We start from the raw sequence: 10,564 nt of genomic DNA on the forward strand, positions 1-10,564 counted from the left end.
TTTACTAGCAACTTCTTTGACCCTTTCAGAATCCTTGAGGCTGACAGGGCCAAGTGAGTTGTTTCCTCACTGCTGAATTCCTCTGGTTTCATCCTGCCCAGGGTGGCCGTGGGCACAAGTGGCTGATGCTCTGCTCCCAGTCCTGAGCCTTCCAGCTCAGCTCCTGGAGCCTCTTGCAGGATTTATGCCTGGAATTCAGTCCTGAGAGTGGGATTTGCAAAAATAACCGAGTAACTTGGGATAACAGCCTGTGCTCCTGGCTCAGTGACCACTGAAGTAAAATCCCCTCACAGGAGCCTGGGACCTCCGGCCATGGGACAGGGCCCAGTAGCACTTGGATGCACAGTTCAAGTCATTTTATCATGGAATCATTCAGTCATGGAATCCTGGAATGGTTTGGGTGGGAAGGGACCTTAAAGTTCATCTCATTCCACCCCCTGCCATGGGCAAGGACACCTTCCACTATCCCAGGCTGCTCCAAGCCCTGTCCAGCCTGGCCTCGAACACTCCCAGGGATGGGGCAGCAACAGCTTCTCTGGGCATCAGAGATCAAACTTCCACATTTTTAAGGCATCCAATAATGTAAAACAAAAGCTTTGACACTGTTTGGCCAAGTTTGCTTTTGGGTGAAGCTCAGACACGGTTTGAAGCCAAGAACAAGGTTTTCAAATGAACTTCAAACCTCATTTTGCAGGATTTCCATCCGTGATTGGAGCACGTGGGTCACATCCCCAGTGGGCACCTCCACTTGCTTTTGCTTTGCCAAAGCAGCATCAGTGACATTCCTTTTTGTGATGCATCATCAAAATTTAAGGGTTTGCCTGGAGCTTCTTCAGCCCATGCAGAGTGCACAGATCTTCAGATGCTTGGGATGCTGGAAATGTGCAGATTTTACCCCCAGATTTTATTTGTCTCACACAGTAAATTCCACTCCTAGGAATGGCATTAAATGTCAGGTTATTTCACCCTGAAAAATTAGTTCATCCAGCGGATGCACCTCAAACCTCATCCTCCTACCAACCTTCCCAGCCCCAATATCTTCCCTTCACCCCACTTCAGTCTCAAACACTGTGTTTCAGCCATTTTATTGAAGTTTGTGTATGAAATAACAGTTTCAAGTTCTAATGAGAAAAAAAACACCATTAAAAAAATAAATTCAACATCAGGTAAAAAAATCCACATGACCAAAAAAAAAAAAATCACTTTTTTTTACTGGTAACTGAACACAAGGTCCACACCACGGTGGAGTCACCAGGACAACGGGAGGCAGCAGCTTGGTTTAGCATCAGACTGGTATCAAAAAAACCCAAGTTTTAAACTATTGGAACACAGCTCACTGGCAAAACCAGAGTTTAAAATTAACTCAGAGTAACAAGACTGCGTTTAACACCTCCAGTCCCAAATTGCATTGTTCCTGTGGCACCAGATGAGTCAGGATTTAGTGAAGAGTTTCGTTTTTCAGTCCCATACACTGAATTTCACAATATTTCACTGTTAATACACCCAGTGTATGTCCAGTTGAGACAGGCATGGAAAGCATCTCAGCATTACCCAGTTGCACATGTGAAGGAGGGAAAGCAAAGTCAAAATTATATCCAGCCATCTCCATTCCATGAAAACAGGATGGGAAATTAAGAAACACGAGCTGCTGCTGTGCTGGAGGTCAATGCGACCTTTTGCCATGTTTTGGGGTCTCAGGTGATGAATTAAGAGCCTGTTCTCTTGAAAAATTCTAAATTGCAACATGAGAAGACCTGACTCTCAGCAGAGAGGGGGATTTTCCTGCAAAACCTGAGCAATTTGGACAACGAAGTCCAATTCCAGCACATCAACAGCAGCCTAAGGAACGTGGCAGCAAACACATCATCTTGTATTAAAACCATATTGTATCTCAGGCCCTTCCTGACTCCATTTCCCCTTAATACCACTTGACTCACAATTCCAGCTCTATCAATGACTTGAGCATTGCCAGGTAAATTGTCCTGCTCCAAAATCATCCTCTGGAACAGGAGGGACTTAAATGGACTTAAAACCAGCATCAGTGCCCGGCCTTGCAATGGTCAGAGCTGATGTGTTATGGACAACACCAGGCAGGGTCAGAGGTATCTCAGGCCATTCCCTTTAAAACCTGATGATGTAATCTTGGAGAAAGCAGAAAAAATGGGAAAAAGAAGCATAATATACCTGTATCAGAGGCTGGTGGATGAAAATACTGGGATTAGAAATGTGTAATTTAATTCAACCAGGGCTGCTACAGGACTTTAACCTCACGTTGAGGGATGACTCTGTGCCTTCCAGCTGACTCTGAGCAATGAAAAGAAAAGCAGGAGAGTGAGGAGCACTGTATCTCAGAAATCCCTTAATTTTAAAAGGATTCAGTAGCAATGACAGCATTTGAACACCTGTCTCAGAAAACACCCAAGTGTGTGTGGGAATGAAACTTCCAACGTGGTCTAGGGCTGTTTTCTGAGATGTCAGTCCTGGGGTGGGGGGGGGTTGCAGCACCTGTGGAAAGAGGCTGGAGTCTGGGATGGGACTGCAGGAACCACAGAATCATAACTTAATAGAATCCCAGACTAGTTTTGTGTTGGAAGGGGCCTTAAATCCCACCTTGTTCTACCCTCTGCCATGGGCAGGGACATTTTCCATTAGACCAGGTTGCTTCAAGATCCATCCAGTTTGGCCTTGAACACTTCCAGGGATGTGGCAGCCACAGCTTCTCGGTGCAACCTGTGCCAGGGCCTCACCAAATCCTGACTTTTCCCCCCAGATCCATCAGGGCAAAGCAGCCTCACAATTATTTCCTCGTTGCCTCTGACAGCCTGTTCCAGCCACTCCTCTAAGCCCCATCCCTGTGCTATGGCCCCAGAGCCTTCCTTAGTGCCCTTAAACACTCAGATCTTTCCCTTTCTAATTTTGCTGCCTTCTTAAAACAGCTTAAAACAAGGCATTAAAAACAAGCTGCTTTTCATGACCCTACACCAGCCCCGCTCCCCAGATCAGCTTTTCCTGCCTCTCCAGCAGGATGGAGCCAACAGCAGAGCTCTAAAATTAAATGGGGAAAGGGTTGGTGCTCAGCCTTTCGCTGTGTTGGGCACAGAGGAGAAATATCTGCCTGTTCAGAGTCTAAAGAGCACGTCCAAGGCACGACAGCTCCGAGATGCTCTCACAGCGTCTGGGAGCAGGGCTTTGAAGGACTATGAATAAAGATGAGCTGCCTGCCTTCGGATGATTATGGGAATCAAAGCACGCTATTTTTTGGATCTTCTCTTGATGTCAGCCATCATTAAATCGCTCCTTTTTTTGTTTTTTTTAATCGGCTGGATACATTTTTAATTTGCCTTCCCCTGCCAAATCCAGCCCTCCGCTCCCAGCGACGTTTCCACGCGGCTGCCCTGCTACGATGGTTATCTTTGGGATGCACGAGGCTGGAGTCAGAGTGGTGGCAACACACATTAATACACTGGACTGACAGTTAAAGGCTATCAAACTCTCAGTAATTGTGAAAAAAGCACATCAACAACCAGCTGGCTCAAGCAAAAGGAACCCGATGGGATGGAGCGACGTCAACACCCGTATGTACAACACGGAGAAAAGGTTGGAATTTGGCAAGATTGTCACTGGTGTAAGATGTCTGTGAGGTGGTTGGGACGCACCAACCCAACTGTGTGAAGGGATCTGGTTTTTCCCACACCTTCAATCATCAAAATACGTTTTTGAGCCATAACAGAGACACTTAAACAAGTGGCTGTTGAAAACAGACGAGGTATAATCATGTTACAGACACACACACCCCCCCATAAAAAAGCTCAAAAATAAAAATAACTTTAGTACCGATACATTCTATCCCCCATTTTAAGGGCTACTAGATCATGTTCCAAAAGAAACTAAATATAACACCTTTGGGACCAGGGCTTCCCAAGATCCAGGTCTGTGTTGCAATCCAGAAAATCAATCTCCCCCTGTTAATATGTCATTATCTCCGTGGGCAAAGCCCCCTCTATGGGGGCTTTGGCTGTTTGCAGCCCAAACCCATCAGCGTGGTAGAAAAGTGGGTTTTGGACCAGTCTCTCATGATTTCAGAGTTGCAGAAGCTTTTGTTCAGTCTCCTTTGCAGGTCAAGATCTCACTACAAACCCATCACGCTGCAGGGAGGCTGCAGACAAATATGTTTTGCAGCTCCTTAGGAGTTTTGGAGGTGACATGTCCCAGAAACGCCCAGCTCCCACCTGCCCCAGCTGCCAGCAGCTCCCTCTGTGGCAACTGGGGAGGGAGATCTGTGGTTATTTGGGATTCCCAGTGATGGAAACAGGCTCAGCCCTCACCCTCCAAACATTGGGCACTTTTCCTGGTCTTTCTTTAAGGGGTTTTTTTAGGTCTCAGAGTTTTTATGGTCTGAGCATTAATTAATTTTGGTGCTGGAGGGATGCAGGAAGCTGGGTGGACAGTTTTTCTCTGCAGTGACAGGGAGGGATGCTTGGGAGGGAGGTTTGGAAAGCTTTGCAATCCACTCGCAGGCCCTTCCAGATCCACGGGGAATTGCCAGCATGGAAATTTGCTGGAGGATCCCATGGAGAAGCTCCCTCTCCCCATCACCCCTCAGGGCAGGGCAGGGCAGGGCCAAACTGGAGTTAATGAGAGCCACTGCTCTAATCAGCTCTGATTTGTGCAGGCAGATTCATTTCCCACCGGGGGTTGTTTCACCTCTGGGATTCTCTGGCATCCCCGTGGAACCTTGGCACCCCCAGCTCATCTCCCTGGGCTCAAGGACCTGCTCCATGGGCTCTTACAGCATTCCTGCTCTCCAGCCCAGCTCAAGGACCCGCTCCATGGGCCCTTCCAGTATTTCTGTTCCCCAGCCCAGCTCAGGGACCTGCTCCATGGGCTCCTACAGCGTTCCTGCTCCCCAACCCACCCACAATAAATCCCAGTGCCAGCAGCACCAGCCCTCTCTCATTCATTCAGCCCCAGGGCCACCAGGTTTGTACCATGCTGGGAAGAGCAAGAGGAGCAATGTCCCACTGAGAGCCAGATCTATATCTGCTCTTCATTCCCCAACTCATTACATTGACTAAAACTGCTGGGTTTATCACTTTTTCTTTCTTTTCTTGCCATTTCAGCCCATTCTGCTCACCCTGTAGCCCCCAGAGGCTCCTGGTTTTGGGCCCCCCAGCCCTTCTCCCACGAACAAGGTCTCCACCACCAACGATGCCATGACAGGAGCAGGAGTTCAAGCCAAGGAATTATCTGTGATTAGAAAAACAAACAAAATAAATGCAGCTTCGCCAAAGTTGATGCATTCCTTTTAAGAACTACATCATTTCTCAACCTTAGGAGAATTTCTCAACCTGAATTTCAACTGGAGTTTGCATGTGGGGCTCAGCCAGCCAAAAAGGAAGGTGACTTCTTCTGCAAGTCCAGAGCAATCCCAGCCTGAACCTGCTTGGATCCTGTTTGTCTTCAAAGCTCTTCTGCAAGGAGAGGAGACACGTGAGGAAGACAGTAGGTTTGCTTTGCCATGAATATTCCAAAGGTTTCCCATTTCAGAGCCTTTCTTCCAGTTAGGGTGTTTGTTTTTAAGTGCATCCCCACTCAGGTTGTGCCTCAAAGCATGTCACAGGTGCCTCCTGTTCCTCATCCCCTGCCTGGAATTTGGTGTGAAATGCAGGTAAATAGCTCTGCTGGGGGCAGGATTCAGGTTTTGGTGCTGCCTCCAGGCAGAGTGGTGCTTGTTGAACCTTCCAGGTACCTGGTAGAAACCTCACGGCTTGTCCTTGGACACATCAGCCTGAACTCAAGAGTCTGCTCCACAGACATAATTCTGTCTCCTGTTACCTCCCCTTGAGCATTCCCTTCTTCAGAGGAAGCTCCAACTCCCTTGGTTCCATCCAGTCCAAACTAACATTTCCCAAACCATTTCCAGGGAATTACAGCACTGCAGACACAGAGGTTCCTGTGCTCATCTGAGTCCCACCAACATTATTTTCACCCTTAAATCCAACACTCTTCCAAGTATTTCCTTGCTCCTCTGACTGAGTATGTGCTGGGCAGATTTGAGTCTCCAAGATGGAAGAGGCAGCATCAGGAGGTGGGATAAAGCTGGAGAGGGAGTGGGGGGGAGCCAGAAGCAGGAGGGACATCAACTGTTTCCATTTATCCCTTTGCAGATGATTTATCCCTTTGCAGACCACTTATCCTGCTGCACCAGGATAACATTGATCCGTGCAGTTCTAAGAAATGCAGTGAGGTCAGAGAAACCCCAGGTTTAACAGCTTCCCTGCCCAGCACGGGCAACCCACAGCTCTAAACCTGCCACCCAAAACCTCAGTGTGCAAAACGAAACAGCAATGGGCAAAGGAGGAATGGACTTCCCAAGTGAGGGAATACTATAATATTCCCTGTGGAAGAGCAGAAAAGGGCACCCAGGCTCTCATGAAACAAAGCATGAGCATGATCAGCCAGGATTCATGTTTTTATACCTTTTCCACCTCTGGAAATTTGATTTTTCCTTAGTTTTTCATGGAGTGATCCTGAAAGCAAGGCACAACTTGTTGACTGTTCAACATAATTTTCCTCAGCATTGCTGGAGACATTACTTTCTTAAGAAGGACTTGAAGTAAATCACAGCCTTTGGTACAGCACAGAACTACTTATAAAGGGCATTTACAGGAAAGGGAGAAAAATGGAACAGAAATTATTCAGAAAGAGCTGAGAGCAGCCCGTGGCCTTCAGCAGGGAACAGTGAGAGCAACTGGATTCCCTCTCTCCCTCCCACTCCGAGCAAAACACTTCGACTGAGCTTTAGCAGCTCTGCTTAATGTTTCCTTTCTGTTTGCTTAAACTTTCAAGAGATTTTTTTTAAAAAATAATAATAAAACCAGACTGAAATAATGTCCAAATTTCCACCTCCCCTCCTCCTTTTTCCCTGGTTTTGCTCAGTCTGGTTATATTGCACATGAGTTGGAGACAATCTTCTGGCTGCAGAGACGTTTCCTTCCACATGAAGCACTTGTTAGAAAACACGGATAAGATGGCAAATATTCCATAGGTATTCATGTATTTATGGAATATGAACTGGGTTTAACTGGGGAGGACAGTCTGGTCCACAGCAGCGTTGGTCACCATGTCCAGGATGTTTGACTTTTCCTTGGAGCTGTTTTATTTCTCAACACAGTCCTGGAGGTCGTAATTTTGAAATGTCTTCTGTTATCTGTTGGGCAGAGCAAAAAAAAACACTTTTATGCTTTGGAAAACGAGAAACAGGTTATTTTTTTTCAAAGAAAAGTGGAAGGGATGTCGCACGTTGGCCCCCTCGGGCAAATTCACGTCTCCATTTCTCACGAATGAAAAGCGAAAACTTGCTAATTAAAATCCTTTAATGGACTAAATACCACACAGTCTAAAGTGAGCTAAAGATAGAAAAGAAGATTCACTAAATAGATCCTGGTTATTAACTATTATCTCACTAATGGAAAGTTCCAAATCCAGAATAATTAGCACAAAGTGGGTTTTCCTCATCATGTTTTTGTCTTAGTCAAGCTGGGTTTGTTCCAACTCGATCACACAATATTGTGCAACTGGTTGATCTTATAAATCCAATACTGGGGCTGATCTCACTCCCAGTGCTTGGACTGTGGAGTTGCTCCCACAGAGCTCAAACTCAACACCCCATTTTGAGGCAGGAATGGAGCAAAGGGCCAGAAAATTGTCCCAGTCTCTGCAGTGCTGGAGCGATGAGCTCTTGGACCCCCCTGGAATTGCAGCAGTAACTCAACAGCACCAAGGGACTCGTCCTGACTCCTATTTTAATATAGGGAGATGCTCTTCTCTGTCTTTAAGACACAGAAATTCCTACAAATTTCATGCAACTGTTTATATCCCTCTCATTTTTCAGAAAATCCATGTTCTGCCTTCGGAGCAATCGAGGCATCCCCTCCCCCCATCAGGTGGGAATGAAGCTGGGTGCTTCATTCCCAGCCAGTGATGAGGAAAGGGTTGGAAGGAGCTGCAGTCCCAGCTCAGAGCCCAGCCTAAGGCACTGGGACCTGCCTGGTCCCGGCTCAGTCCCCAAATAGCCTGTTTTCCACAAAGGGAGAGGGAGGATGGAGATATGGGATCCATGTGCTGAGGAGGGAGACATCCACTCTGGATGCTGCAGGGATGATGATACAGGGGTGGTGGTGTGGCAAGGATGATGGGGATGCAGGGATGCAGCTGAAGGGATGATGACATGGCAGGGATTATGAGGATGTAGGGATGAGGTACAGGGATGGTGAAGTTGCAGGAATGATGAGGATGCAGGGATGATGCTGCAGGGATGAGGATGTTGCAGCTATGATGAAGTTTCAGGGATGAAGTTGTAGGGATAACGAAGATGCAGGGATGATGAGGATGCAGGGATGATGGTACAAGGATGAAGGGATGATAAGGATTCAGGGATGAAGTCGCAGGGATGATGCTGTTGCAGGGATAATGGGCATGCAGGGAGGATGTTCCAGGGATGATGCTGCAGGGATGGTGATATTGTGGGGATGATGATGCATTTGCAAGTATGATGAAGATACAGGGATGATGAGGACGCAGGGATGATAAGGATGCAGGGATGATGAGAATGCAGTTGCAGGGATGAAGTTGGAGGGAGGACGATGTTGCAGGGATGAGGATGCAGGGATGATGAGGATGCAGGGATGATGAAGATGCATTTGCAGGGATGAAGATCCAGTAGCAGGGATGAGGATCCAGTAGCAGGGATGATGGGGATGTAGGGATGGCGATGTTGCAGCGATGGTGATGTTGCAGGGATGAGGATACCACAGGGATGCTAAAAGCCAGCAGAGAAAGGAAAGAGGTAAGAATTCCCACAAGGAGCAAAATTCCCTTGTAAGGCAGTGCAGCACTCAGGGAAATGAGCTTCCAGAGGGGCTCAGTGCTCCTTACAAGGGGCTCAGACCAGCCAGTTGTTCAAATACCAGCTTATCTTGAAGTGTCAGAAGGGACTGGGGTTTATGCTTTATTAGACTGGGCTTGCTGGGGGGATTACACCCTCTCCCACCTGCCAGCAGGGAAGGGCTTCTGTCTTTTTAGCAAAGCAGTGATCAAACTGCTGGATCTTCAAGCAGCACTGGAGTGTTACACACCCATTAAATAAATACACAAATAAAACCCAAATAGCACCTTCAGCCTGGGAAGTGTCAGTGATTCGGCCAAGAAGGGGAAGCCGGAGTTGATGCTCTCCAGATTAAGTGGTAAATAACAATTTTATCCCCACCAGACAAATCATCCAGTGCTTTGGGGTACTCTGGTGCCTTTCCAAGTGTATCCCTGCTCTTGCAGAAAGAAATCCAAAATTCTCAGCCTAACAGTTATGTTATTTCACTGAATTTGGTAGGAACAGCAGTAGGGGTGAGAAGTCATGAGCATTGTGGAGATATCACTGCTCCAGCTCCTGAAGGCATCCAGATGTCTTTCCATCAGACAGGGGTGATGAAATCCTCTCTACTCCAAGAGAAACAGAGGATATTAAACAGCAGCCACAAAAATTAGATGTTTTTGAGTAATCTAAGCCAAATAACTTGTATCTGTGCATTTAGAGCTGCTGAACCAGCTCCTGAGAGCACAAGTACAGAGCAGGTCCTGAGTCCTCCCAGGGGACTGGAAAATAGCTCCTGTTTGGGCCAGGTTTTTAAGGGATAAACAAAGTGACCTGCAAAAACGATGGGTCAGGCCATCTGTCACTGATCCCAAACAATATGCTGGGATGGCTGAGTCTTAGCACAGAATTAAAGAGAAAGATATAATTGATGCCAATCAACACAGGGTTAGGGAAACCAGATCTCATCATATTAACTGATATCTCTTCTTACTGAGTCCCATGCCTGGCTGATAAAGGTGCTTGTGTAAAGCTGTCCTCTGAGAGAATCACATGGCAGTTTGGTTAAGAAAACAGAGCAATAAAGCCAAATTCCCAGGAGATATCACAAGTGAAACACCCAGCTGAACCCAGGCCACTCCTCCTCATTCATGCCATGTTTTCTTTGAGCATTTTGCAACGAGGATGGGAGAGACATTCCTGAAAGTTTCCAGCCCCAGGAGGAAACAGCCCAGGCTTGTTTCTGATGCTGCAGAAAGATTTCCTCCTTTAATTCAGAGGGATTTGGGGTGCAGAACATCCAGGAGCCAGCACCCACTGATGCACACGCAAAGGTAGGAAACCCCTCAAACCTGCAGTGCTACACCCAACTCACATTAAACTCCTTCCACATCGCCCCTGCAAACTCAAATTCAGAGCAGGCAAGTTCATTTTAAGCCCAAACTTCTGATGTCTCATTTCTGACCTGCTGCAACAACTTGAGGTTCAAATTGTTACAAAGCCATGGTGGCAGCTCCAAGCAGAGACCAGCAAGGAGGGAGAGGAGGGTTCTCAATTCTAAATGCACAGAGAATTCAGGAGAAATGGGCCATCAGGGTGGAAAAGGAGAGGCACAGGGAAGAAGCCAGACAGAGAGGGACCTGGGAGTTTGGATTGACAAGAAGCTGAACATGAGCCAGAGTGTGCCCAGGTGGC

At 47.1% G+C, this 10,564-nt stretch overlaps 1 protein-coding gene across 1 annotated transcript in view; it reads right to left on the reverse strand.

Annotated features, from left to right (window-relative positions):
- Positions 1 to 1,069: 1,069 nt before the first annotated feature.
- Positions 1,070 to 10,564, reverse strand: part of LOC108500402 (potassium voltage-gated channel subfamily A member 3-like) — a 19,242-nt gene continuing 9,747 nt past the window's right edge. Inside the window, exon 2 of the mRNA XM_017821301.1 lies at positions 1,070 to 7,210. The gene's annotated coding sequence lies outside the window, so the exon portion shown is untranslated. The remainder of the gene's footprint in view (positions 7,211 to 10,564) is intronic.

The sequence above is a fragment of the Lepidothrix coronata genome, unplaced genomic scaffold (assembly GCF_001604755.1).
Source record: "Lepidothrix coronata isolate B3197 unplaced genomic scaffold, Lepidothrix_coronata-1.0 Scaffold90, whole genome shotgun sequence".
NCBI classification, from domain to species: Eukaryota; Metazoa; Chordata; class Aves; order Passeriformes; family Pipridae; genus Lepidothrix; species Lepidothrix coronata.